The sequence below is a fragment of the Trichomycterus rosablanca genome, chromosome 5 (genome assembly GCF_030014385.1).
Source record: "Trichomycterus rosablanca isolate fTriRos1 chromosome 5, fTriRos1.hap1, whole genome shotgun sequence".
Taxonomy (NCBI): Eukaryota; Metazoa; Chordata; class Actinopteri; order Siluriformes; family Trichomycteridae; genus Trichomycterus; species Trichomycterus rosablanca.
Window position 1 is genome coordinate 32018772 of NC_085992.1, and position 6505 is coordinate 32025276.

A 6505-nucleotide genomic window follows, 5' to 3' on the forward strand; every position below is an offset into this window, starting at 1 on the left:
ACTATGGTTTTATTAAACCGCTAATCATTTAGCTGTGGAGTCTGTCATGTTTTCAGTTGTGAGCGTAAAGATTACTGTATAGTGAATGGCTCTTGTTTCTCTATTTTATGATGTGTTTTGATCATCTGTTCACAATTCGATTTTATTGCTCTCTTTCAGTGTCACTCCAATCACTATTGGGTTTAAAAAAATAAATAATAAAATATTGATAAAATAAGATGGAATGAAAAATGTTATTATTATTATTATTATTATTGTTTGCTGTTGTTATTTTATTATTATTGTTATTATTTTTTTTATTTTATTTTTATTATTATTGTTGTATTTTTGTTATTATTATTATTATTGTTGTTGTTGTTGTTATTATTATTGTTTGCTGTTGTTATTGTTATTATTATTGTTGTTATTATTATTATTTTATTTTTATTAATGTCGTTGTTTGGTTTTGTTGTTGTTGTTATTATTATTATACCAAGCCCTCTGGTGAAGCGCAACAGCCATCCAGCACCTGTATTACACTGGAATGGCATAATTTTTGGTTTATAATGTTTTAACACTTAACAACACAAAAAATTGTTGCATGTAGTAGATTTTTTAACCACTTGCACACCTATGTCAAACATTTATATGCTAGATTTATTATGTATTGTTTTCTTTAAAAATAAATATTATAAATATGTTTTCAAGACAAGACAAGACAAGACAAGACAAGACAAGACAAGACAAGACAAGACAAGACAAGACAAGACAAGACAAGACAAGACAAGACAAGACAAGACAAGACAAGACAAGACAAGACAAGACAAGACAAGACAAGACAGTCCTTTATTAGTCCCACAGTGGGGAAATTCAGTGTTACAGCAGCAAATGGATAGCAAGGCACTCAGTACAAAAAAAGACAAATGAGCAGTACAGTATATAACAATATAGAAATTATCAATAATAAAAGTCAAAAACTCTGAAAAATATTATTTACAAATAAATGCACATGGGAAAAATGAAAAAAAAGAATGTTGCACATTGTTATGCTCCATTAAAAAAACTATACTTTCTGTAAGTTTGTATAGTTTTAAGTGTGTGTGTACGTGATCTGCAGGGAGCAGTGCTGGTTCTAGAGTCTAACAGCAGCAGTAAGGAAGGATCTGTGATATCGCACTTTCACACATTTGTGTCATTCTCCAGCATGGATGCCAGCTTGGCTAACATCCTCCTGTCTCCCACCACCTGCACTGGGTCTAAGGGGCTTCCCAGGACAGAGCCGGCCCTCTTAATGAGTTTTTTCAGTCTCTCCTTGTCTTCCGTAGAGATGCTGCTGCCCCAGCATACCACTCCATAAAGTAGGTAGAGTCTGCTCTGACCTTTTTTGTAAAGTGCAGTAGTGTTAACTGACCAGTCCAGTTTGTTGTTGAGGTGAACACCCAGGTACTTATAAGAGTCCATTCCCTGGAGGTTCACTGATGGCAGTTTTTTTTTTTTGCATTATTCAAGGTCTGAAAACAATGCCTCTTTGTTTTTTTGAACAGTTGCCATTGTCTGTGAATAAATGTTCTAAATGAGAATATTTGTATTTATTATGCTGATGTGTGCACCCTGGTCAGCTACAACTGATACAAGGTGTAAAGGGTGTCATTACTAGGTCATTATTAATTTTATTTTTTCCAAAGACTGTTTTTACAGTGAAATAGAAAGCTTTATTATATTTTACCAGCTTGTTTGTGATGAGTTGTTTTGGGATTTCACCTAGGTCTTTTTTATATAACTTTTGGCATTGGCTCTTGGGCTCTGTGCATTGCAGAATGTTGTCGTGCACTGTGATAATGCTCCAAGTATACTTAATATCATACATTTTACTCTTGTGGCCTGGCACAACACATATCTACTGTACAACAAACATGTCATCGACTTCATTCTGGGTATTGTCTTTTTTCCTAAAGATTCTACGTCATTAACAGGACTCAATTACCTTTAGATTTTTTTACTGATGGATATGTCAGGTAGCAGGCTAACAAGCCAACTTTAAGGAGCAATGGATGAAAGATTCTCTTGAAAACTTCCACTATTGGGTTGGGATGATCATAGTGTAAGTGTTGTCCTGCAATAGATTTGCATTCTGTCCAACACCACATGGCATCAGACTCACTGTGACCCTTACCAAGATACAGAAGTAAAAAAAAAAAAAAATTATTCCTATGTAACCCATAATCCTGTGCATTAGCTAACAAATCAGTAAACAAATCAGTATTAAGTTATTACTATGTTGCATAGTTTAAGCTGTTTAAGCTAAATATTACTTTAAAATGTGTTTGTTAGTGGAGAAACAGGTAGTGTGGGTACAGGTTGAACCTTGTCTCAGAACGTTGTCTGTCAGTAGTTTGGGTCAGGTCTGGGTTTCTCATGGGTTTTCAAATAACTTAAAGTTTGTTGTCCCATGACATGGTCTAGTGGGTATTCTGACCATGCAGTCAGTGTTTCAGGGAAGGCTCTAGATCCATCTCAAGCGTCATCAGAATGAATCAGTTCTTGAACATTAATAAATAAATAAGTAAATCTCTCTCTCTGTGTGTGTGTGTCTTACACTCACACACACACACACATGTTGAACTCATGTCATGGGCTGATGTTGTATGTTGAATAGCCCAAACCTTGGCATAACCCATCACTGGAGCTAAAAAGCCTGTGCTGTGTTTAATGAGTACCGCTTAAGCATTGCTATGGAGACTGCAGAGGGCCTTTCATCACCATGGAGACTTTTAAGGAGTGTGTGAACACCAGGACTGCCTCATTCAGATCCAAAATGGAAGAGATGAACCAAGCCATTGGCCTTCCCATTATTCTAGAGAGCATGGCCTGGTAGGGTCTGTTGTCTTCATTAGGAAATGTCCATAATACTGAAGTAGAGCGACGTGGTGGTGCAGTTGATAGATTGAGTGCTGCACGGCCACATGGTTCCTGAGGTCCTGGGTTTGATCCTCTTTTCCGGTCACTGTCTAAGATGTTTATTTTGAAAAATCAGCAGTAAAAAGTTTAATATTGGGAAATTTAATATCATTATTTAATAAATGGATGGCAGATATTTTTGTGTACTTTGGTTTTCCTGCAAAACACGCAGAAGTTCATATGGTTGTTTGATCATTTGCCCATGTAGTTATTACATTATGAGTTGCTACAGCCCCTCAAGTGATTGAGTAATTGGAAGTGTGTGTTTTGACCAGAATGTAGTCCTAGCTTGCTCTTTGAATTCCCGTTGGCACACTTTCCACTATGACCCTGACTTGAATGAAGCAGTTAGTTAGCAGCATTTCAATCCTCTTAAGAGTAGTTTTTTCCAGTTAGTGTGACATACACTGATCAGCCATAACATTAAAACCACCTTACTGTCTATTATATCATAGGAGCACTTTGTAGTTTTTCAATTACTGACTGTAGTCCATTTATTTCTCTACATCCTTTTATTTTTAGCTTGCTTTCACCCAGTTCTTCATTGGTCAGGACCCCCACAGGTCCACCACAGAGCAGTGGTGGATCATTCTCAGCACTGCAGTGACGCTGACATGTGTGTTGTGCTGGTATGAGTGGATCAGACACAGCAGCGCTGCTGGAGTTTTTAAATACCGTGTCCACTCACTGTCCACTCTATTAGACTCTCCTACCTAGTTGGTCCACCTTGTGGATGTGAAGTCAGAGATGATCTCTCATCTATTGCTGCTGTTTGAGTTGGTCATCCTCAAGACCTTCATCAATGGTCGCAAGACGCTGCCCACGGGGCACTGTTGGCTGGATATTTTTGGTTGGTGGACTATTCTTAGTCCAGCAGTGACAGTGAGGTGTTTAAAAACTCCAGCAGCGCTGCTGTGTCTTATCCACTCATACCAGCACAACACACACTAACACACCACCACCATGTCAGTGTCACTGCAGTGCTGAGAATGACCCACCACCTAAATAATACCTGCTCTGTGGTTGTCCTGGGAGAGTCCTGACTATTGAAGAACAGCATGAAAGGGGGCTAACAAAGCATGCAGAGAAACAGATGGACTACAGTCAGTAACTGTAGAACTACAAGGTGCTTCTATATGGTAAGTGGAGCTGATAAAATGGACAGTGTGTGTAGAAACAAGGAGGTGGTTTTAATGTTATGGCCGATCGGTGTATGTGTGTGTACTCTGCCACACTGCTGTGATATTTTTTGGGAACTTCTTTCGTTACTTCAACCCAGAGAATTTCTATTATATTTAGGTCAGAACACTGTGAAGACCATGGTAAAACATTGTCTTTTTAAACCATTTAGATTTACATTATGTTTTAAATTGTTCTTATATTGCATCAACATAAACCACAGTAGCAGTAAACATTTAGGATCATTTGTGTTACTTATAATTTGGTATTTTATTTTTGCATTTCTCCCTTTTTCTCCCAATTCAGTGTAGCCAATCGTAGTCGTTCTCTTGTGGGGACCTTGATTGTGTCCGAGAAGGATATATTTGCCTGACACGCGCTCCCTCTGACATGTTCGCAGTTCATGACCCCTTCTAATTTGCCTATACTTTGGTGGATTCGCGTGTGAGGTCAGTCTCAGGCAAGGAGAGTCACACGCTGATTTCTGCATTTCTCTACTTCAGTACAGGTGCCTCGGGCTATTAACCGGGGTCTCCACACAGCGTCGAAGACCCCACTCCCCATTCCTCAGTCCAGTCTCTTCCCACCCAGCAGACTAGTGGCCAATTTTGTCTGCTGCAGAAACAGCCGATTGTGCCTGCTGAGGAGCCCAGCTGACCTGGAGCAGAGCTGACATTCGAACTCAGAGAGTTCCGCTGTGCCACCCTTCTGTTAAAACTTAACTTAGATTAAGTTTTATATTAGTTCAAATACAAGTTTGTTTGTTTTTTAATATTAGCATTTTAAAGCCAGGGTATATAAACTTTGCACTCTGCACTTTGTAATCTGACTGTTTTTACCATATTAAGTCGCTTCAGTAGGTTAAGAATTATTTAATAGCAACATAAAATGTTTTAATAATTATTAACAGCAGTGCAATTATGATAAATAGGGTCACCATGATAGGAAAAGTAACCTGCCAGAGGCTTTGCCAAAAATGCTTTGATAAACAAAGCATATGCGCTATATGTAAATCACAGTATGCACATACCTGTGTATGTTTTACATTACTCGATACACACTAACATTCATTATATCCTTGCCAGCTATTCATGTGTGCTGAAATTCAAAACTCCACTGCAATATCAGCAACTCGTAGCTTCAAGCGGAGTCAAATTCCAAACTTACAGACACATCCAGTTTCAAAGCTTCCAAAGAACATTCCAACATAAAAGTAAAATTAAAACAAGACACATAAGACTGAACTCTAAGGGAGGATTTCATCTTGATGAAAGTAAGTAAAAGGAAAAATGTGTCACCCTGCAGTTGATTTCCTACCCTGTGGCTAATGTTTTAATGTGTTGTACTGTACTACAGATTTTGTAAAGTAATGTATAAGCTTTATATTTGTAAATGTTTGTTTGTTTATTAGGATTTTAACGTCATGTTTTACACTTTGGTTACATTCATGACAAGAAACAGTAGTTACTCATTACACAAGATTCATCAGTTCACAAGTTTTAATATCAAACACAGTCTTGGACAATTTAGTGTCTTCAATTCACCTCACTTGTATGTCTTTGGACTGTGGGAGGAAACCGGAGCACCTGGAGAGAAACCCACGCAGACACGGGGAGAACATGCAAACTCCACAAAGAAAGGACCCGGACCGCCCCACCTGGGGATCGAACCCAGGACCTTCTTCCTGTGAGGCGACAGTGCTACCCACTTAGCCCCTATATTTGTAGAACGTATAATATATATCTGGATAGATATAAAGATATACACTGTTGTTTATTTAAGGATACAAATATAATATTTTACTACAAATATAATACTTAAATTGTTGCTGATTTACAGATTACACATCAGACCTAATCACTGAATCAAGTTTTGTGGTAATATGTTGTGATACTTTTAAAAGTATCCTTAAGTCATTTGTTGGATATTATAGAAATATTTTCAGGACCGTTTTGATATTAATGTGGGTTTTGGGACTCTTGCTGTTCAGAAAGTATTTTACAGCTTTATTTTGAAGTAAACAAACTCTGTGTATGATAGCTCCTCAGAATTACTGTGTTGTGAAAAAGTGAAAGTCCCCTTTTTAATTCAGATAATTCGGATAATTAAACAAAAACAAAAAATACAAAGTACATGAATAAACACATCAAACTTCATAATATATCATTTTATTTGTATAAAAAGGTATTTGGTTATTTAAATACCTTTACACCCCAATTACACCTGTGCCCCCTTGGTTACTTTAATCAGTTTGCCAAATGTAATTGGTAAGATATTAAACACCAGGCTTGATTTTGGTCAGCTGTGTAGAATATAAAGCTCTCTAATCTTAAACATTCACCTTAAAGTTACCACAAAAATACCATGCCACAATCTTCCCACAATTCCC